The 23,876-nt window shown below is 34.5% G+C and overlaps 1 long non-coding RNA gene across 9 annotated transcripts in view; it reads right to left on the reverse strand.

Moving 5' to 3' along the window:
• Window positions 1–23,876, reverse strand: part of LOC123574002 (uncharacterized) — a 144,224-nt gene that overhangs the window by 89,936 nt on the left and 30,412 nt on the right. For 4 of the 9 annotated variants that reach the window (XR_012414572.1, XR_012414571.1, XR_010587452.2 and 1 more), the window contains one exon: window positions 18,795–18,888. This is a non-coding gene — a long non-coding RNA (uncharacterized lncRNA). Of the gene's footprint in view, window positions 1–18,794; window positions 18,889–19,288; window positions 19,363–19,963; window positions 20,014–23,876 lie in introns of all 9 variants that reach the window. The other 5 variants (XR_012414574.1, XR_006698791.3, XR_012414573.1 and 2 more) reach the window with 4 other exon arrangements.

The following is a 23,876-nucleotide window of genomic DNA, read 5'->3' on the forward strand; positions in this document are numbered from 1 at the left end:
TTTTTTTTTTAATTTTCATGAATATTTGGAGATCTCTATGCCAATAGTTTTTGGCCTTTTTAAAGGCAAAGTTCATTTGACAAAGTTACTTATCATTTCCCCTTCAAAATTGGAATTATGTGGAATTAAAATATCTGTTCAAATAATCATTTCTGAAATGTTCGTTTGGGTGGTATATCATTTAAAACTTACCTTACTTGTAATCCCAGTAGGAAAGAAGCTCTAGAGTAGATGCACTAAACCCTGTTTAAGTTGTTTTATTTTACCTTTAAAACTTAGGAAAAACTGATTAAGCTACACTATATTCATTGTAAAGTGCTGTGGAAAATAGTAATGCCTTAAAATATCCTCCTTTAGCTATTAAATTCCACGTGACACTCCTATTATTATAAAAATGACTTAACTATTCTGGCACTATAACTTAGAAATAAATATCTCCACTCAAAATCATATATTAAGAAATATCTAACCAACCCATTTTAGATATGGAGGAGTAACAATATGAAAGCATTCTAAGTGAATGAAGTGGAACACTAAGAAACTTAAAACTCTGATAGTTTTGGTCTTTGTAGATTCAAACCTAAGTCCAAGAATAGGAAACATAGCTGGAAATATAAAGAACCAACCTATTTGTATTCTATTTTTGGTGTTTAGATACAGCACCTCACGCCTAGTAGCTCTTCGTTCTGTCTGTAAATATCCTGGATTTAAAACCTTCACTATATTTATTAATGAACTAAATAGCATAGAAGCCTACCACTTAATACTTTTAGAAACTCCCCCCCCCCCCCAATATTTATTTCTTCAGGAGTAAACATAGTGCTGTAGAATTGGTATTTTTACTGTCTAATTTTATCTGCTCTCCAAGTCCTAAAAGGTAAAGAAAAGATAAAGAGGGAAAAAAAGAGTTGTCTAGAGATGCATTTAAAGAAAAAAAAAGAAACAGGAAAGAAAACTCTTGGTCATATTTCTCAGAGAGGAATGGAGTGAGAGAGATACATGAGGCCAGAGTAATCACAGAAACAGAAAACGAATTCTGATAGATTGAGAGTGAGTGGGAGAAAGCAGGAGAGTGACAAGAAGTAAGAAATCACTTCCCTGAATTAAAAGTGAGCGATGTAGTTGGAGAAGCAGAGAGACAGATAGATGGAGTTTTCTGTACAGATAAGGAGAGAGCTACACTATGGAAGCAGAGAGACTGTAAAAGCCCATTGCATAATAAAGAAGGCATATTGCACGCAAAAGGGAACATTTATGGTGATATCTGTGACTTGAACCCATAAAAATCTCAGTTATTTTGAAGCTGATACAATACTAACAAAAATAATTGAATGAAAGAAGCAAAGAAAATCAAAATAAAAGACATGTAATGACTCCGAGTTCTAATCCTCACTACTGATTTTTTTTACTGTTATTTATACAAATCTCAAGATAACATGTCAACATCAATTCTTCTATTCTTTTCTATAAAATGGAATAGGCAAGGAAGCTTTGAAAAATTCTGAAATAGCTGCTAGACTGGCACTTTAATACAACATCTCACTAATTCTGCTGATTATTTAAGAAATCAGAATTTTTTCAAAGGTGACAGAGAGGTGTATCTTGCCTGTGTAATGAAGGTTGTAAAAGAAAACCAGAATTGGCAACGAAAAGAACAGCTTTCTGGAAGGTGGACATTTTAGAGCAGGTACCTAAAAGCCTTTGGAAAAGTTTTAGGGATGTGATGGTAGCAAAATTATTCTCCCCACCCTACTTAAAATGAGCTAGTTTTCCATGCAAAGCTATTTTGGGCCATAAAAAGACAGTAACTCTAATCAAGTATATAGATTCATTAAGGACCATACTAGATCGAGGTCAAATATGTGACCCTCCAATCTGGGCGCACTTAGCTGAGGCAATACTATCTCATCATTACTATCTTGAATTTATTGTCCATGAAATAGGCTGTTGCCTGCTTTTCTATCAAAACAAATATAAAGACTAATCCAGCACGTAAAAATGTAAGTCAGACTATTGAATCTTTTTAGCTGGACTGGATATACTGCAGAACAAAAGAAGTCTGCATAACATTGTTTTAATATTGCCCATAGAATAATGTATTTTCTTTCCTAAGGACCTACTGTATACAGTGACTCATTAATTTCAGGATATGGAAACCAATCTTTGTATATCTGCCTTTCCTTAAATGTTGTCCGTGTAGGAAAGTTTTAAAAAGCATCAGTATTTTGCCTATCCAGATCAAAATCGGAGCTGAAAACAAGGACATAGAGTTCAGAGGAAAAGAGAAAAGATTAAAAGAAAATATTGTCAAAGAGAATGAGTGCAAAAGTAGATATAAATGATTTGGAGAAAATTTTAGCAAATCTCAAAAAGAAATATTTATTATTTTTCCATAAAGTTTTAAGATCAACAATCCTCCTATCAAGGAGACCTCTTCAGACAAGTGATGATTAAAAAATAATTTGACATTGATTTAATTAAAATACTAGGTTTACAGATTTAACATTTTCAGATTTAATGTCTTCATAAGGCACTTATATAAGGGTAAAAAAGAGAATTAATTTAAGATTAGTAGAACGTTAATTTAATTAAATTAAACCAAATCTTTAATTATTCTTAATTTTCTTTTTTTGTGTGAAGTTTGGCCTTTAGTAAAAACTTTTTGCCTTTTCTATCACAGGTAAACATTTCTTGCTATAATTCAGAAAGCTGCAATTTGCAATTGTGCCTGAAAACTGTTCTGGCATTATCTAATAGCTGGCTGTTATTAGATAATGTATTTTACATAGATTAGCCTCAATTAAGAGTCAGGAAGAACATCTTTTTTCCATTTTATTTTTTTCCTTTTTCTGAATGATGAGTAACTGTCAGTGCGTGGACACCTCTTTTCAAGGAATGTGTGAAACTGTCACTCTGCTACGTCGGCAGGACAATCCAGATGTTACACAATATTAAATCTGGGGCTCCGCATTGTGATGATTGTCAACTGAGAACAACCTAATCATATGCCTGAGTCTTGGTAAAATGACACTTTTTGGAGAGTTGAAGGATGCCAATAGCTTTTAATATTTCAAACCAATATCTTTCTTGTGTTAGGTTTGCAATATTTTCTCCTAGGGTAATATTAAAAATATTTAAAAATCTATTTTGGAAGAGAATTGGTTATAACTTGTGATCAGATTTCATTAGTACTTACAGAAAAAGAATTCTTATATTTTCGACGTTTTCTCTAATCATAGCTATCGAGTCTGAGGAATTCTGATCTGAGGACAATGTACGTGCCCCACTGGCATCACAACCTGTTTATGCAGGTAATGGCTGGTTTAGGATACCTCCGAACTGTCACGTACCATTTGAATTAATGAGGCCATACAGGTCTAAGGTCCCGAAAAAGGCCTCTCTAGATTAGGGTCTATTAAACCTGCCACAAGCTGCTTAGTGTTATGAAAGTGACAACAGGGCTCTTTGGTTTAGCATTCTTTTCTTTTCTTTTTCATTTTTTTAATATTGAAAAAAAATAGTTTCCCATTGTATAGTAAACACTCTACTAACTTACAAGAATTTGAGTTCTTATAGGATGAAATGTCTATGGATTTATTAGACACTCAACAAATGTTTTAAGAACATCAAAACTCCAAACAAGAAAATATCAAAAATAAAAATTAGGTAGAAAAGCACATTTAAGAAACTGCATGGTAACTTAGTAAATGAGGCAGTTAATATCTTGTTTTGTATTAAAAGCAGCTAAATTTTAGCAAATTAAAATAATAGAAACCTTAAACAAACTGGCCTGTTTAATCAGGGATAAGCAGGAGCATTATCCATCATTATCCATTATCTCTATTTAGGTAGAATTCAATATTTAGTTGGAAGAATAAAATATTATCATATAGTCATATGAAAAACACAAACATCAACAAATAAGAAATGGTAATTAGCATTCTTTAAAGAGCACTAAAGTTAACATCATTCTCCTGATGATAACTTTATTGTCACAATATTGGCTTCATATTTTGGTGTGCATTCTTTGTTTGCTTCCTGTATGATTGCAAAATGCTCTTAAATGACTACAGTTTCTCTGAACCATGAATATTATTTCATTAATAGACTTCTGTTTTTACTTAGGAAAATTTGAGTGTAAAATCAATTTAATGTTCTCAAACCTATTAGGTGCTTAGCCTTTAATTTGCTGCACATTAACATTAAATGGTCAAAATATGAGGTTATTTTTGGAGTGATTATTATGATGGTGATAAGGCCTGACACTTGCGCCACTTCAAACACGCAACCACCAACAGTTCCATTACAACAAAAGAGCTCCCAGCATAACACATTTTAATAGTCAGAAGAGTTGTGAATTCACAGCTTTGCACAGCAGGTGTGGCTGCACATCTTTGCACCCCTAAATACACTTGCTCATCTAATCTGACAGATTAGACAATGGCACAAAACCCCCATCACCGATGTCTAAACAAAGACTTCATTTCAGAAGACACAAAGCTTCATGCAGACTGTGTTGCCACTAATAACTTTTCTAAGCGGAAAACAATGTATATTTTACTAATGAAAAACAAATTGCAGCAGGGAAGACGAATGTCTTGACTTTTCTGACATTTTAAATAATTTGCCCTCCCTTCCCTTTTGTGCCTTTCATATTTACCTTCATATCAATCTTTATGTAATTTTGTTAATTGGCCATGGTGCTGACATCAGAAAAATGGTAAGCATCACAATCGCAGTCCAGGACCTTCAAACCCATGTTGTAAGGGAAAAACGATTTTGCTATTTTTTTATAAGTAAAATATATGAGAACACAGCACCTTTCATCAGAACCAGAGGTAAGCTGGACTTTGGGGTGCCCACACTGTAGTGAAAATACACTCAAAAGGGTTGTAACCTGATTTTCTATGCAACATCATCACAGCTGAATGTTCAAAGTGAGAGTGAAGATGTGCATATTTACCATAAGGAAATGGACTGAGCATTAATAGGCTCGGGAGGCTTATTTGGAGGCAGCTGCACTTATCATGAATCAGGAAAAGGAAATAGCAGCCCTGGTGAGCTGTAGGTCAGTCAGAAATGTCGACTTGAGAGATTCATAAATCTCTAGCATGACTTCAGTCACTGACTTGCGGAACCTCCTTCCAGCATTCTCCTATAATTTAAAGATTATGTAAGGTATATTGTGAGTGTGTTCGATGAAAATATGAATTTAGAGATAAATCCTGTAAGTGCTCTGAAGCCGCAGCTTCTGCCGTGCAGTTACACTTCAAACAGGACGGGCTGCTAGTTTTGTCAACAGTAGGAGGTCATGGCAGCCTGCCAAAGAAAACAAACCTTTTTCGGTAAAATACTTTCAGTTCTAAGTAGTCACAGAATATCTCGTGTACTGTTTTATTGCTGATATTTAAACTTTGATAGATTGTCTTTTGCTGACAATTTCTTGAGTCAGAAATCTTAATCATAAAATGAAGTGTGGAACATACACTAGTGAGACAATTAATCACAGCAAAGTCTGTCTGGCAAGTTCAAATAATTTTTTGGTGTTTTTTGCTTTGGTGCCAAGAGGGGAGGGGTATGGCAGGAGGGAGTGGTACAAGTTATAGGGTAAACTATTTCTCTGTCGTTTTTGTTGTTGTTCCCTGAAAGACTGATGACGTATTTTAGTAAGGAAAATCCTGAGCCTTTGAGAAAAATGATAGAATTTCTCCATTGAAGAAATAGTTTTATTAATAATTATAATAAGATGCAATGTCATTTTAATTTATCAACATGGTATAATTGATCCTAAAATAAAAGTATTCTGCATCTGCCTCTTTGTGTAATTGGATACAATATTTAAAATATGAGAGGAAACATAGAACATATATTCAGATTTGTCATACACTTAATAGCCTAAATTGGAAATTAATGCACTTGAAAATATTGCCCAGGTAAAACATGATGAAATATGATGTAATTGATTTCCAAAAGCACCTCTCACCTTTAAGGCAAACATTCTGCTGGATAATCAGTTACTGCAATTTTCATTTGCATTCTCTGACTCTCTTTGATTTGCAAAGATACCTCTTTTGAAAATAAAAATCCATTAATGGCCTTCCATCCTGTGGTTAGAAAATAAAACACATGGTGACTATAGTTATAAACACCAAATTCTATTAAATGGGTACAGGGTACTAGCAAGTACCTATTCCATTTTCATCATTGTCATTCATAAAGAGATTTTTGTTTGACTTTTTTATTTTTACCTGTTAGTATTATTCAAGCCCTAAAGATATATAAGAATACATGCAAATTTAAAATAATATAGATGAGGATTTCACATATTCTTAATGATATTCTGGAGTTGTAAGATATAATTAATATCATAGAGTGCCTGGAGAACCCAGGCAGAAACAAAATGAGAATTTAAGTCTCAGTATTACAAGAGTGTTGATGCAAAACTCATAGTTCTCGCTCTCTCCCTTTCTCTCTCACTCTTTATTTTTTCAGAGCACGGTTCAAGTGTTTTAATACTTATCTTGGTATCTTGACTGGTTTTTAAAGCAACCTGTTCCTGGAGAACTCTGACACCTTCTGTGCAGGCATTATCAGCACAGTGCTATCTGTAAGCTATGCATGGCCACCTTTATTGTTTTACTGTTTTAAAAGCTATGTTCCACTTTAAAATTACATTAAGAATATAAATTTCAACCTCAAAATTATGATTCTGTACAACAGAGGTAGAATGTATGCTTTGTAGCACAAGATCCCTTTTATTTAATATTAAGCATTCATCCTCTCACATTTTTCTATTTTTGAAAACCATTTGAAATGAATAGACATACACCATGGGATTCTAGACCCTGTAGAATCCTAGGGCCTGTGGCAGACTGAAGCCTAGCAGCCTCTTGTACAGACACTGCCAGCAGAATATTTGAAGTTGATGCAGCTTAGGAAGAGGCTGATCTTCACAGAAAAGCCAGAATTTCTAAAAAAAAAAAAAAAAAAAAAAAAAAAAAAAAAAAAAAAAAGTTTTTAAAGCTATTTTACCCCTAATCATAGACAAGCATTAAAGATCTTAAAACATGACTGTGATCAGGCAATTTTTTTTCTGGCATACTTTTTAAGTGAAGACTAGTGTCTGCACAATTTAGGATGAAGGCTTGACGTTCTCATATATCCCATATAGTCTCCTTTTGAAAGCTATCATCTATATGATGTTCCTGAGTAGCAGCCTGTTCTATTCGTTAATATCGCTAACATTAATGGAAAAAGCACAAAGATTACTCTGAATTGATGTGAAATATGCCTGGTCCTAGCTATCTTATGGCTTGACTGAGATTGGCCATCACGTATCCAGATTCATCCCTTCATATTAGTCTACTGACAAACCCTCATTCTTTCTTTTACCTTTTTATAAGTATCATTGCTTACTTCTAACCACACATGGAAAAAATAAAAGGTTATCACTAGATATTAAGGAAACAGAAACAATGAGAGATATAACATTCTTAACCATTGGTTTCCTTTAACAGAATTAGTTTAGAATTTTAATTCAAGTTTTAGCTCTGAATTAACTCTACCTAGAATTTCACCATTTGGTCAGCACAAGATATTTAATATAAAGTTCCAATACCATTTATTTAGCATTAAAGATATTGACTTCACAAACTGAAACTGAATTTCTAATTGTTTACCATTAGGAAATATTGCATTGATGTGATAGAAAATAAACTTTTTTGATATTTCCCTTAATGCAGCTATAACACCAAAAATCTCCACTGCAAAGATTTTTCAGTTGTTAATTTGGTGGATAATTAGCATTCTATGATTGCTGTCATGTGACAGAACAAATATTGGGCCACAAAGAAAGGGATACCAGAAGGGAAATCTACAGTGTGAGAATCTGGGGATATGGCTGGCACAATCAGATAATAAGGAAGTTTATTTATCTGCTGATACCTGTGAATAAAAATCAATAATTTCTGCTGTCATCTTATCACATAGATGAATATTTCTTCATATAGTAAATAGTTGTAGCTCGTTACAACATAATACCTAGAGTTCAGGTATTATGTTCTCTACTGAGGTCAGCAAGCTAAGTAAGATATAGTCCTTGTCTTCAAGAGAAACTTAGAGTTTAACCAGGAAAATTCACAGCAGTTCCTGGAGCCCCATTAAAGCATTTATGACCCTCTGTTGTCATGGTCTGCAATCCCAATCAGGTCCACAAGGCTGCCTGAAAGTTCTTTTATTTTTCTGGTCAGCTCTCTCATCCATTCTTCACAACAAATGTTTCAAACTCAGTCCCCTCTCTCCAAACCATTTACCCTAACCCCAATCCCTCAGCCTCAGGACATAACCTTTACTCCCACTCAGTAAGGAAAATAAAAGTCACCAAGAGTCAACTCCTTTCACTCGCTGACATCCAGCAGATACCTATGCCAAGTCCTTTCCCCTCTCTCCTGCCACTTTCTTTACTCTACCAAAATTTCTGTCTTTCTCTTATTTGACCTCTGTGTAAGGTGACACTTGCAAGGACTCCATTGTTATCAAAACATATTCTTCCCTTTGCCTCCCCCTTTCCCCCAGGCTTTTCTAAATGCTATACTTTTTCTCAAACTGCTTTACACATTCCTTCTCTGGGAACTTTGCCTGGTTGCTTTCCTTTGCTTGTCTCTTAAATACAGATTTTTTAAAATGTTTCTATCTTTAAAATGTATGAAAGAATTATTATAAAGCCTGGCATAGCAAGAGTGATCAAGATTTTTGTTTGTTTGTTTGTTTGTCAGGAGCTAAACAGATTTTTTAAAAATCCTGTCACTTTTTCTCATATTTTTCACTATATTTCAGACAGCCACAATATTCAGTTAATGACCACTGTGTACACAGCATCAAATTACGGAAGGACTTTCATCCCTGGCTACAGGATTAACTCTTTTCTGTGCATTAAGTGAGGCCCGCACTAACCTTTTGCAATCATCATTAGCATGCAGGAGTTCCCACCTGTTGTGCAACACATCAACTTTTGATTTAGTACGATTATGGATCAGTCTGTGCTCTCTCTATACACTTTTTCACAAACTTTCCCAAGTATTATGACACGAGTACATCCACACCCCTCAGAACCAAAGTTACTACCTCAAGAATTTGTATTGATGCTTTGGAAACCATTGGCCCCTAAAGTTTTCTATAAAAACTAAAATATAATATTACTTATTAAGTTCATTTTATCTGCAAAAGTAGCTTAGTCCTAAAAATATACTGAATATGTGTTAAGTCACCATATCTTAATATATAGCTTGGCCCTTTTCATTATGTTGAATATTAAAGATGTCACTTTGGTACATGTTGGAGCCATGTTGTGGTGGCAGTTGGACTGGGGCATGGTACCTTATAGCCCAGAAACTATCATAAAAGCTTTAATGAGAATGTTTGCATAATTGTTTGTGAAGCATCCTCAGTTGCCATTTTTTTTACTTTATTTTTGAAGACTGGAGTTTCTTAAATAAATAAATAAAACATTCATCTATACAATAACTATCAGGACGAGGAAGTACAGATTTTAATTAACATTAACTTTATGCTCAGGGCATGCATGGCACCCAGTCAGGTTTGCTAAATTAAATAGATTTTATTTTTGTACTCTTGGAACTTTCTTGATAGATTCATCATCAAGATTATTTATGTTGCTTTGTGACAGCAAAATATTGAACTATAAGCATTAGTGGAAAGAACATACATTGAAGAGATCATGAAGATGATGACTGGTTTCTCTGCAGAATTGATGTTCTTGTGAATTATTTTGCTTAAGGAAAATATTATTTTTCCATTAGTAAATTAAGAGAGGAAAAAAATAAATTAAATTAAATTAAAAATTAATTTGGAATTTCATCTTTTGTAAATCTTTAGAAATGGGAGATTTACCCACTTGCACATGATCCTCACTTGTTGAAGAAGAAAGTCTTACAATTACATGCTATGACAATTGAGAGAAAGGAAGACTCAACTAAAATCCCTCTACTCAATCACTCTACACTTTTACAGGCAGTACCTATGTTTTACTCTCTTCATTCACCAGGGCCTGACAGTAGAGAATGGAGCTAGGGAGGTAGGGGGCAGTGGAGAAGTAAAGATATAACCTGCTGGAATGGAGGTATAGACATTAGAGAATGTGTTTTCCTGTCTGTAGTGGCATTTGACAGAAAAATTAGAGGAGGCACCATCTTCGCTTTTATCCTTCCCCTCAAATAACCTCTTGTTACACTATCTTCACAGGGTATGGGGACAGAATAAAGAGGAATGCAGGATGGTAGTGATGGGGGTTGGACAAGGTCTTGCTAGAGCTGCAGATATCAGCTTCACAGATCTTGCTGCTTTGCCCCCTTTGAAGATCTCTATTGTACAAAAGGCTTGTCAGTATCCCTGATAACTACTAGGTTGATCATTTAACCCTCTTATCACTTAAGAGCTATCTCTTCCTTTAGTGCTGAATCATCACAGTGTGCAAGAACAAGACATGCCATGTACATGGAAAGGGGGCACAATAAATATGATGTTTAGAGGAAAGCAAGAAATAGACAGTTTTCATTGATCTTCAGTCAGAAATACAGACCTGAAAGGAAAAAAACAGGGATGTGAGAACTCTAAATTAATAGCTATAAAATTTGAGATGTGGTCAGATATTGAACAAGCTCCCCTGTGAACAGAGAAATCTACTCTATGAGAAATACATTGTTAGGCATAATTTGGCCAATAATCAGCACTCTGGATAATTTAGGGGTTTGCAGATTCAAATTTTAGATTGTTAGAAATTATCTACGTTCATTATATAAATAAGAAAATTGACTCAAAGAGACCAAACTCCCAAACTCCTCTAAGAATCCAATGTCAGAGCTGAGAACACTTTCTGCATCTATCTTCGAACTCAGTCCACCATGTCACATCACCTGTTTCTAAACCTCAACCAGATGTCATCTGAATTGGATCCAAATTATAGCCTTTACCTAGGAAAGTGTAGGTAACCATGACACATTTTACATAGGTTACCAATAAATCATTTCATATAAATAATACTTTTTTCTACCTTTTGACAAAATTATTGTTGCAAAATTGAATACCTTCAGAAAGTAGTTTCTTAGAGGCACAAAACCACTAAGCTACCTTTAAAAGTAAAGCAATAACTAGAAATAATTTACTCTTTTGTACACAGTACTTCTATGTTATGAGAAGCTATGAAGAGTTTGGGAAAAATGATAAGGTTCTACTTGAGAATACTCTGTGTACAATGTAAATGTACTACAGCAATTTAGAAAAACCCTGGCAGGGGGAGATCGGGCAAAGTATCTTATTCCCAGAGTTACAACATAATATTATTATACTAAAAATGTTCAGTTTTCAACCCCCCCTAAAAAATTAGAAGGCATGCAAAGAAACAGAAAAGTATGGCTTATAGACAGGAAAAAAACAATTAGTAGAAACTGTCCCTCAAGAAAACCCACGCATTGGATTTACTAGACAAAGACTTTAAATAAGCTATTTTAAATATTTTCAAAGATCCAAAGGAAACCATGTCTAAGAATTTAATAAAAGTAGGAGAATGACATTTCACCAAGTAAAGAATATAAAAGAGATGTAATATATATGCATACATATGTGTGTGTGTGTATATATATATATATACACACACACACACACACATATGTAATACACAGAGAAAGAAATTCTAGAGTTAAAAGTTACAAAGATTGAAATGAAAAATTGTTTTCAGGTGTTCGATAGCAGATTAAAGCTAGCAGAAGAATAAATCATTGATTTTGAAGATAGGTCAATTGAAATTATCCAGTCTGAAAAATAGAGAGAAAAAAATAATTTTTAAAGGTACAAAAAGAAGTTAAGATACTTGTGGGACATCACCAGGCATAACAACTTATATATAATGTGAGTCTCAGAGATGAAAGAAAAGGGACAGAGTATTTTTTTAAAATGACTGATGAAAAACATTAATCTACACATCCAGGAAGCCTAACAAACTCCAAATGGGATAAATTGTAAAAGAGTCTCAAATCATAATCAAACTCTTAAAGACAAAAAGAAAGAATCTTAAGAGCAGCAACAGAAAGGGGACTCAACACATACAAAGGATTATCAATAAGATTAAGAACTGACTTCTCATCAGAAACCATGGAGGCTAGAAGACAATGGAGTAACATACTCAAGGAACCAAAAGAAAAAAACTGTCAATCAAGAATTTTATACATAGCAAAACTCTTCTTCAAAAATTATGAAGAAATTTAAACATTCCTAAATAAACTAAAACTGAGTTTGTTGCTAGCATATGTGCCTTACAAATTGTTCTTCAAGCCTACATAAAAGGACAATAGACAATAACTTAACTCTATATGAAGAAATGAACACTGGTAAAGAAACCAGCACAGGTAAATATAAAAGGATATAATATATAAAAGACAGTATTAATGTATTTTTGTTTGTAAATCCTTCAGCAAAATTATGTGACACAATATTGATACTCAAAATTTAGATGTACTTCTATGTGATAGCAATGAACAATCTGAAAATAAAATTAAGAAAATAATTCTATTTATCAATTATTAGTATAATTCTTAGAATCTCCTGCTCTTGCCCTGGTGGGAGTGCAGTGGCTTGAACACAACTTACTGCAACCTTGAACTTCTGGGCTCAAACAATCCTCCCACCTCAACTTCCTAAATAGCTGAGACTACAGGTGCACACCACCACACCGAGCTAAATTTTAATTTTTGGTTGAACCCAGGTTGATCTTGAACTCCTGGTCTCAAGCAATCCTCCTCCCTTGGCCTCCCAAAATGCTGATATTACAAGTATGAGCCATAGCACCCAGCCCAATTCCATTCATAATAGCATCAAAAGGAAAAATATACTTAGGAAAAACTTCAACCAAATAAGTACAAGATCTGTACACTGAAATTTATAAAACATATGGAAAGATGCCCTTTGTTAGTAAATTACAAGGCTTACTAATTAAGATGGCAGTACTTCCCAAATGATATACAGATTCCATGCAATCCTTATCAAAATTCCAAGCGCCTTTTTTTGGGAGAAAAGACAAGTGATCTGAAAATTTATAATGAAATTCAAGTGATGTTAGACAGCTAAGACAATCTTGAAAAGTAAGAATAGTTGGAAGACTCAGACTTCCATATTTTGAAACTTACTGTGAAACTACAGTAATCAATACTGTGTGGTGCAGGCATAAGATTAGACATATAAATCAATGGAATAAAATTGAGATTCAGAAAATGATCCCATTCATCTATATTTAATTACTTTTCAACAAAGGTACCAAGAGTATTCAATGAAGAAAAATAAATTTTCAGCAGATGGTGTTGGAAAAACTGGATACTCTTGTGCAAAAGAATGAATTTGTATGACAACCTAACATAATAAACAAAAATTACCTCAAAAAAATCACAGACCTAAATGTAAGGCCTAATACTATAAAATTTTTGAATTAATAGGTGTAAATCCACAGGACTACTGATTTGGCAAAGATTTCTTAGATATGACACCAAAAGCACAACAGACTAAAGAAAAAATAGATAAATTAGACTTCTACCTAAATATAAAAATTTTGTGCATCAGAAGACAACATTAACAAAGCCAAATGATCACAGAATTAAGTGAAAATATTTGTAAGTCATCTATCAGATAACAGTCTAATATCCAAAATATAAAAATAACTCTTACAACAGAAAGAGAAATAGCCCAATTACAAAATTGGTGAAGGACTTGAATAGGCCTTGATTCAATGAAGATTTGGAAATAGCCAATAAACACAAAAATGCTTAACATCATTAGTTATTTGGGAAATGCAAATCAAAGCCACAGTGAGATACCACCAAACACCTCCAAGGATGGCCATTTTAAAAGAGAAAGAAATAAAAAATGTTGGTGAGGATGTAAAGTTAGAACCATCATTGAAGGTGGGAATGTAAAATGGTGCAGCTGTGGAATATAGTTTGGCAATTCCTCAAAAATTTAAGCACAATTACCCTATGTCACAACTATTCTTTTTCTCTACGTATATACCCAAGAGAAACAAAAACATATATGCACACAAAATATGCACACAAAATATGTACGTAAATGCTGGCAGCAGCATTATTTCCAATATGCAAAAAGTGGAAACAATCCAAATCTCCATCAACTCATTAATGAATAAATAAAATGTGGTATATCCATGCAATGGAATATTATTTAGACAAAATTAATGAAGTACTGAAACATGCTACAACATGAAAGAAACCTGGAGGTATTATAATAAATTAGTGAGTGACAAAAGACTACCTACTATATAATTCCATTGATATGAAACGTTCAGAATAAGTAAATCCGTAGAGACAGAAGGTAAAGACTTGTTTGACAGGGTAGGGGGGAATAGAAATTGGTCGTCGTTGTTAAAGGACATAATGTATCTTTTAAGGGTGAAAGAATTAATGGTAATGGTTGTACACCATTGCAAATACACTAAAATCCACTGAATTGTATAGTTTAAAAAGGTGAATTCAGGCTGGGCGTGGTGGCTCACGTCTGTAATCCCAGCACTTTGGGAGGCCAAGGCGGGTGGATTACGAGGTCAGAAGATCGAGACCATCCTGGCTAAAACGGTGAAACCCCGTCTCTACTTAAAATACAAAAAAATTAGCCGGGCGTGGTGGCAGGTGCCTGTGGTCCCAGCTACTCGGGAGGCTGAGGCAGGAGAATGGTGTGAACCCGGGAGGCGGAGCTTGCAGTGAGCCAAGATCGTGCCACTGCACTCCAGCCTGGGCGACAGAGCGAGACTCCGTCTCAAAAAAAAAAAAAAAAAAAAAAAAAAAAAAAAAAAAAAAAAAAAAAAAAAAAAAAGTGAATTCATATTGTATGAAAGTTTTCTCAATAAAAACGACAGAAAAGGAATTATGGAACCTCCATTCACCTGGATTCCCAAGTGACTATGAAAAGCAGAATCTTCTTGTCAACCACATAGACAATAAAGGGGAAATTAAATTTATTTTGAACCACTGAAATTTGGAATTCTTGTGTTAGCACAGTATAAATCAATTTACTACTAATACAGCTAATGAGTAGGAAATGTCCACAGATTACTTTAGAAATCCATGCCCTTGGTGGCGTGCACCTGTCATCCTAGCTACTTGGGAGGCTGAAGCAGGAGAATCGCTTCAACCCGGGAGGCAGAGGTTGCAGTGAGCTGATACCGCTCCACTGCACTCCAGCCTGGGAGACAGAGTGAGATACAAAAGCATCAAAACAACAACAACAAAAATTCATGCTGTGTTAAAATCTCCAAAATCCAATCACCTGACAATATATAAGACTACCAATTTATTTAGCCTTTTAAAGGTCAATCCTGGTTTGAGATCAACTCTATACGTCATTGAACATACGGAACTATTTAAAGGTGACGTAGAACTTAGTGAAGACCGTAAAACCAAAAAACAACCTGAAAATCGTTGGAAAATAAATCTATAAGGAGTATCTGTTAGATGTTTCCAAACTTTTATTTACTTATTTATTTTCCTTTGACTTTACTTTTCTCATCATCTTAGAGGACCAAAGCAAGAAGATTAGATACTGGGTAATTACTTTCCTATACATCAAATAATTTCCTTTTGCTGTTTTGAAAAGTAAACCTTTCAAATAATTGTAATATTGTTAATATTGATGTATGAATATCACTGTGTCACATTTAAAGTGAATAAAATTGATACACATTGAAATTGCAGCAGGTTAGTGAAAGACTTACTATATAAGCATCTGCCGGACTTCAATTTTTGCAAATCACTTTATAATTTCAAAATGTATCCTTTTTCCTACTTTCAAAATCTTTACCTGTCACAATAGTACTATTAGTACACTATTTGTTTAAAGTTTTCTAAGAATTCTCATAAACGTCAGTGTGTTTACGTTAATTATGTGAGGTTCACATGAGATTGATTTTGTAGCTTAATTTCCTCCTTAAGGCTCACAGGAAGATTTCTTCTTGGATTGTATATATGTAGATGAGGATTCTATGCCTCAAGAAGACCAAAATTATGTCCCGGATTTTTCATATATCCTTGAAATGGCTTTGCTAGTGTCACAATTTTTATTCCCAACAAAGAATAAAATTATCTGTATCTGCCATTAGTATCCTAAATTATTGTTGATGTAGTCATTTGTTTGACAAAGCAACTGTAATGAGATATTTAAATATAAATTTGCAAATAAATCAGTTTGCATCACTCTTTTGCTTAAAACACTTCCACGTGCTTAGACTAATATCCATAAAACTTAACATGGTTTACACAAATCTGCGTGTTCTGTCTCCTGCCTGTACTTCTGATCTTACTTTTCTCCAGAATCATGAGCTCATTCAAGCCTCAGAGCCATCCCTTTTCTAGTACATTGTTACCTTCACTCCAGATTTCACATGCTGGGGTCTCACCTTTGTGATCTCAGGTCAAGTAACACCTCTTCAGAGAAAGAATTTTCTCTAACAATGCCAGGAAAAATCCTCCTATTACTTTAAATAACATTATACTGTTTAATCAGATTGATTTACTTACATAAATGTCCTGGGTTATTTATTAGTTTACTTGTTTACTGTTGGTATTAATATTATGCCTCTAGAATAGAAGTCTATGAGGGCAGATGATGTACACTATGTGCCTTGAAGAATGCTAAAATTGTGGGAAGAATAAAATAAATGAATAATGCCTTGGATAACTCTGACATTAGATTTGATGCTCCCCACCCCACTACCTAACACATGCATATCTTTGCACACAACATTCTCCAAGTCGTTCAGCAACTCCTTTGTCAAGATTAATCTTGGACATTCACAGATTAAAGAAACCTCTACAATCCAAGTCACTTCTAAAATATATTAATAACCATTAATTTATACCATTCAATATTGTGCAAATAGCAAAAAAAAAAAAAAAAAAAAAAAAAAAGTCTGATTTTGGACCATGGGTTGTTGCATGGAGTCTGCTTGTTTTCCTGGACCTCAGTGAGCATTTTCTATGCTTGTCTAAGGGCAGGATTTGGCCATGTGTGGTTAGTTGATTACAACAAACATATGGGGAAAATGGCTGAGAATGCTCAAATATTAAAACCATATGTTACTGCATAGGAAACTATGCCTTATTAAAAAACAAAATAAAAACTGAGAATCCAGTTAGAAACATACAGTTCAAACCTTTTCTTTCGAAGCTTAACAGCACTCAATTTATTAAAGACTTTCTTTTAGATTGAACAGAACCTTTACATGTCAAACCAGCTACTTAAATAAAAATATTTCCTTTGACTACAGAAGGTTACAAAAATCAAACATCTTGCAAAATTTTCAAAACTGTTTAAAAGTGCCTTGAATCCTGTGAGATTTTTAATATTCTATTTTAAATGCCATGAAGACTTCACAGATTTTATATATACTGTTTATATAAATGGGAAGTTTTTACTATTTTCTCAATTACTATCATACCATCTTCATAGGAAAATGGTGCAGACAAGGAACTTGACTGTCATGCTTAGAAAAGATATTAGTCTTGTAATTAAAGACTAAGAAAATTTAGATCAGAATAGCATTTATACCAGAAGTAATGCTGGGTATCATTGGAAGACCTTAGACTCACACACATTTTCTTCTGATCCTCAGATGAACCTTATTACTATCCTTCATCAAATCTAAGGTGCCATTAATTATAAAATGCACCACCATTAAGAAATAAAAAACGCTGCCAATTTAGCTATGATATAATGCTAAATGTAATATAAACTCCTGATTTCGAAGAGTTTAAAATGTGAAAACATATGCATGTTCAAATCAATAAAGTATGGTGGTTATACAAACTTGAATTTTGGCTTCATGTCTTAAAATAAAATATAAAATATAAAGCACTTAAAGAAATTTTCAAAATGTTGTTTTGGTCCTCTCACATTTTCTTTTTCATTTTGAGGTCTGTTCTCTTAGCTAAGGAGCTCAATGTTTCCTCCTTATTTTCACTCCACACCACCTCCCAGCCCTCTCCATATTCACACAGCCCTTCCTGCAAACAGTCTTTTCTGAGCTTCCTCTTCCAGGTAGGGCCAGTACTCCAGAGTTTTCCATATCACTTTCTCCCTCTTTATTGCCACTCTTAGATATTGATCTGGTAGATTACTGTGGGCTGGGAAATTTGATAGTCACAGATAACCACATGTTAGCAGTTTAACAATATTTGCATTTTAACTGTGGAATCCTAGATTCACAAATTTTAGCTCAAATAAACCAGTCTTTTACAGTGTGTTTTGAAGTATAATTGCAGGCTACATTTTGAAATATACAGACACTTAATCCATGCAAATTATATCCTCATTTTCATTCATATCTATAGGGAGGCAACATGTTATAATACAAAGAACATGATGTTTATGACTCATTGAGAACTTTTTTTTTAACATGCACTATGCAATCTAGAAGTTGCTTAATATCTCTTAATTTTATTTTCCTCATTGTTAAAGTGAAAATCATAATACACACATTTCATAAATTGTATAAGCATTAACAAGATACCAATTATGTAGGATATTTTCTAGTATATAACCATTCTCCAACAATGTAAAATGATATATAGTGATATAACTATATAACATATAAGCATATATTATATATGCATATGTTTTAGACCTATATAATATATGCATATGTGTCTTAGTCTGTTCTCAGGCTGCTAATAAAGACATACCTGAGACTGAGTAATTTATAAAGGAAAGAGGTTTAATTAACTCACAGTTCAGCATGGCTGGGGAGGCCTCAGGAAACTTACAATCACAGTGAAAGGGGAAGCAAACGTGTCCTTCATCACACGGTGGCAGCAAGGAGAACTGCAGAGCAAAGGGGGAAAAAGCCCCCAACGAAACCATCAGATCTCATCAGAACTCACTCACTATCACAAGAATAGCATGGAGGCAACCACCCCCAAGATTTAATTACCTCCCACCAGGTCCCTCTCATGACATGTGGACATTATGGGAACTACAATTTTTTTTTTTTTTTTTTTTTTTTTTTTTGAGACGGAGTCTCGCTCTGTCGCCCAGGCTGGAGTGCAGTGGCCGGATCTCAGCTCACTGCAAGCTCCGCCTCCCGGGTTTACGCCATTCTCCTGCCTCAGCCTCCGGAGTAGCTGGGACTACAGGCGCCCGCCACCTTGCCCGGCTAGTTTTTTGTATTTTTAGTAGAGACGGGGTTTCACCATGTTAGCCAGGATGGTCTCGATCTCCTGACCTTGTGATCCGCTCGTCTCGGCCTCCCAAAGTGCTGGGATTACAGGCTTGAGCCACCGCGCCCGGTCTCGGGAACTACAATTCAAGATGAGATTTGGCTGGGGACACAGCTAAACTATATCAATATCTAACAGGTAAATATGTATTCATATACACATAGTTTCTCTCTTTTGAAACCTCCATCAAATTGTCAAATTATGCCTAAGTAACATTAAACACCTAACCTCTACTAACTCTACTATAAATCACTAGCTGTTATTCTTGATGGTTTTCTATCTAACTTTGCATGTGCTGTTTGTACACACATAAAAATCTTCACCTAAGGATCTAGGCAGCTATAGAACTATTTCGTGTCATGTCAATTTTTTGAAATTATTTTATTCGTCCTCATATAAATAAAATGAATTATCTATATCACTAAAGTATTTTTGAGTATTTGGTCATTATGCTTTTCTTTCTATGCGATTTTTTCTATTTTATTGTAATTCAAAACTGTATTGCTTTAGTAATAGCACAGCCCTACAATGAGACTGTCAGACCTTATGAATCTGTTGATTTATGAATTTCTCTGATAATTCTCCTCTTTCCTAATTTGTTCTTTTCCCTCTTCCCTTTATTCTCCATGTCTTCTGTTTAATTTTGCCCTTAAAAAAAAAAAATGGAACTCCCTTCTCACCTTTTCATCATCTCTCTTCAAAATTCCAGGGTTTCTTCTCGTACTCCAAACTATAAATCCAATGAACATGCATTTATTTCTAACTTGCATTTTAGATAGTTAAGAATTAAAACATATCTATTGATTAAAAATTAATTTTGCTCATCCCATACTTAACTGTATCTTTCCTTATAAAGTTCTATAAATAATTTTTTCAACTTGTTTATGTTCTCTGAAATTGGAAAATTTTTAAACAAATACAAATGCTAAACATTTTAAAAGAAACATATGGACAACTGTAGCAAACTTCTATTGCATGGAAATCCCACTATCTATGGAGAGGTCATTAGATATTGAGACACAGAGGGGAATTGCCAGAAATGAGGGAGATTGGTTTTGACCAGATACAACAACCAGAGTTCCCCCAACAAACTTGGCTGCTCAATTGCTGTCTTTGGAATTGGACAGAATAAGAGAGCATGGGACATAGGTTTAGAGAGTGATTTGATGGGCATTCTAGTATATATGAAGGTAATATGATGTTTAGTACAGCTTAAAGGAACCAAGAAAAAAATGTGAGTATGGATGTAAATGTGTATACATATTTTATATCTATATCTATATCTATATCTATATATATATATCTCTCTACAGTTTTACCATCCTGATTTCTGAAGTATCACTGTTACTTTAAGCCTCAAACCGGTAAGAATAAGCTGACTAATAATAAAGGCAAATACCTTGGTATATTTTTATGTATGTTCTTTAAAATACATTTTGCTTATAAATAAATAAAACCTTTCAGCTTTCTCTGTATCTAAAACAATACTTGTCTAATTATCAAATATTTAAAAACAGTTTTTGGAAAGAAGGGTAAGTCAGAGCTTTGCTAAGTGACATAAAAAGCTGTTTGAGAAGACAGGATATATCATTTTTTAAGTTATATTTTAAATATGATGAAATTTAAATATCTGCAGTACATTTAAATAAATACACATAATAAGCAGATGTTGATGTATTATCAGAGCTGGAGGAATAAGAAAACTAAACAGGTGATGTAGGCTAGGGAAGCTTATATCTAGTGTATAAATTCAAAGTCATGAGGCTATATGACGTTTTTAAAGACAAGAGACTATAGAAAGATTTACAGGGAGTGAATAACAGACCTTGGGCAAGTATTCACATCAAATGATAAAAACATAGAGGAAAAAGTCAAGTTATATAGAGAAAATCTAAGACTATACAGGCAATAGGAAGAAAAATGAAACATTGTTAAGTAACATTGGAAAAAAAATAAAGCATGAAAAATGCAAAGAAAATGGTAGTGGCCAAGGGTCTCAGATTCTACTGTGAAGTCTAAAGAAATGAATATTGAAAAAATATAAATGGATTTGTGATTAGTGACCTTGGGGAATTCAAATTCAATACAATTGTTGAGGGGATATAATATGCTTAGGAAGTAAAGGAATCAAGGAAAAGAGAAATAAGATGGAGCAAGACTGCATAGTAAAGTGAAATCCTTTTAAAAATGGACATACTGGAGAACTATGTAGACAATGGTTAATGTTCAGTGGTTAGAGAAGACTTACATTGTAGAAGGAAGAGGGTAATTGATGGAGGAGAAAGGACAAAATTATGGACTTGACAGTCAGTTTAAATGTTAATGGAGAGTTCCTGAGTGTGTAGGAGCAGCTGCTCACAGGAGCTCAGCATATGCCAGTTTTAACTAGCACCCCTAGTCAGATGAGTCCCAAATACTGTCTCTTAACTTGACCTCTTCCCTGAACTCCAGTTGAGTGGGTGGGCTTGTCACTCAGGGAAACACCACAAGTGATGCAACTATGTTCCTATCCAACTCATTCCATTATTAGTCTACAGACACACATCTATTTCTGTCTGCCAATTTGTCTCTGTTAGCTTCACCAAACCCGTACTTTTCTTTTCACACTTGCCTTCCAAAAATACATGACTTAATACATTGACAGTATCACTGCATGTGATTTGAAACGTAGAACCTAGAAAAGGAAAAGTGTTGAATGGATCAATGAACAAATGAATGGATGGATAGATGCGTAGGTGGGTGGGAGGATGGATAGATGATTAAATTTATTGATTGCTTATTATCTACCAAGTATTATTCTAGTCTTTTCTTATGCAGGAGTGAAAAAGAAATAATTTTTCTGCCTTTACAGCCAGATATATACAAAAAAAAGTATATTAATTTGTAATAAACACTAAGAAGATCAACAATGCTTAATGAGAGCATTGACAATTGCAGACTGCAGGAGCTATTTTCTATTGGTTGATCAGGAAAGACCTCCATGAATAGCTGACATTTGAGCCTAAAACTAAATGAAATGGGAGAACAAACTACACTTGATACTTGGGGAAAGAGTTTTGCAGGTACAGGGAAGACCAAGTGTAAAGGTCCTACAGTAAGAATATACTTCACCCGTCTGAAAACCAACGAAAAGGCCATATTAGCTTGATTAAGAGGCGTGAGGAGGAAAATGAGACCAGAGTGACAATGGAAGGCCAGATCATGGAGTACCCTTTTGACCAAGATGTAGTTTTGCTAGATTTAGGACATAAGGGCACAGAGTGTCCAGTTAAATTTGAATTTTAGATAAACAGCTAATATTTTCAATATATCTATGTCCCTCATATTGTATCACACACAGGCATTAAAAAAGTATTTGTTGTTCACTTGAAATTCATATTTAACAAGGTATCCTGTATTTTATCTGGAAACTTTAACGTGGTGACATCTTTGCATTTTACTCTGACAAGGAATTGTGCTGAAGTATTTTGAATGAAGAAGTAGAATAATTGCTTGTATGGCAAATAAATAATAAAGTGGTAAGGATAATCACATGAAGACTGGCAAGAGGGCTATTGTTACAGTCAAGGCAAGAGATGATGGTAGCTTGCCAGAGCGGTAGTGGAGAAGAGAAGGTAGCAGTAGAAAGTAGTGAGGAAGTTACCAGTAGTAGAGGTGACAGATTAGATTTGTGATGAAAAAGAAAGAAAAGAGTCAAAAAATATTCCCAGATTTATTGCCTAAGTAACTAGGAAAACAGAGCTGACATTTCCAGAAATGGAGATGATTAGAGGAGGAAAAAAATTGAGGCATAAGATCTTGAGTTAAAAATTTTGATTGATGTGTATTTTCCCTACCATAAATTTCATCCATTTGAACAATAGCATTTCATGATTTTTAGTAAATTTAGAGTCGTGCAACCACAAATACAATCTAATTGCAGAATATTTTCACCCCCGCCGAAAAAATTCTTTTAGCCTATTTGCAGTGATTCCGTGTATCCACCTCAGTCCCTTGGCAACCACAAAATTACTTTCTGTCTCTATAGATTTGTCTTTCCTGAACATTCCATGTAAACGTGAAACTAGGCCTCATAATTCCTAAGCCTCATAAAATTTAGAAAGCTTGGCCATCATGAAACTTAAACCCCAGATGGCCACGGATAGCCCCCCGATGTTCCCAGAACCCAACAGAAAGACAATTCCGGGAAATAGCCTCATGAGGTCCCACCCTGATAACCTCATTGGGTCCCACCCTGACTCAATGTCCCCAATGTTCCCGGAATCAGCAATTCCAGGAAAGAACCTCCTAAGGTCCCGCCCCAACCAATCAGAACAAGATACCTTGCTCAGGCCATAGACAGACCCAATTACCACGCCCCTAAAGCTTTGTTTGAATTTCGCGCCCTAAGCTGTGTTTGAACTTGTGTTTGCCTATATAAACAACCTGTAACAAGCACTCGGGGTCCCAGGGCCAACTTAGAGCTTGGGACCCTAGCGCGCTAGTAATAAATAACTCTCTGCTGTGAATCTCGTGTCGGTGATCCTTCGCGGCGACCCCTGCCCAGGAGGGAATCGACAATTGGGTTCCAACAAACGGAATCTACAATATATT

This window comes from Macaca fascicularis, chromosome 6 (assembly GCF_037993035.2).
Source record: "Macaca fascicularis isolate 582-1 chromosome 6, T2T-MFA8v1.1".
NCBI classification, from domain to species: Eukaryota; Metazoa; Chordata; class Mammalia; order Primates; family Cercopithecidae; genus Macaca; species Macaca fascicularis.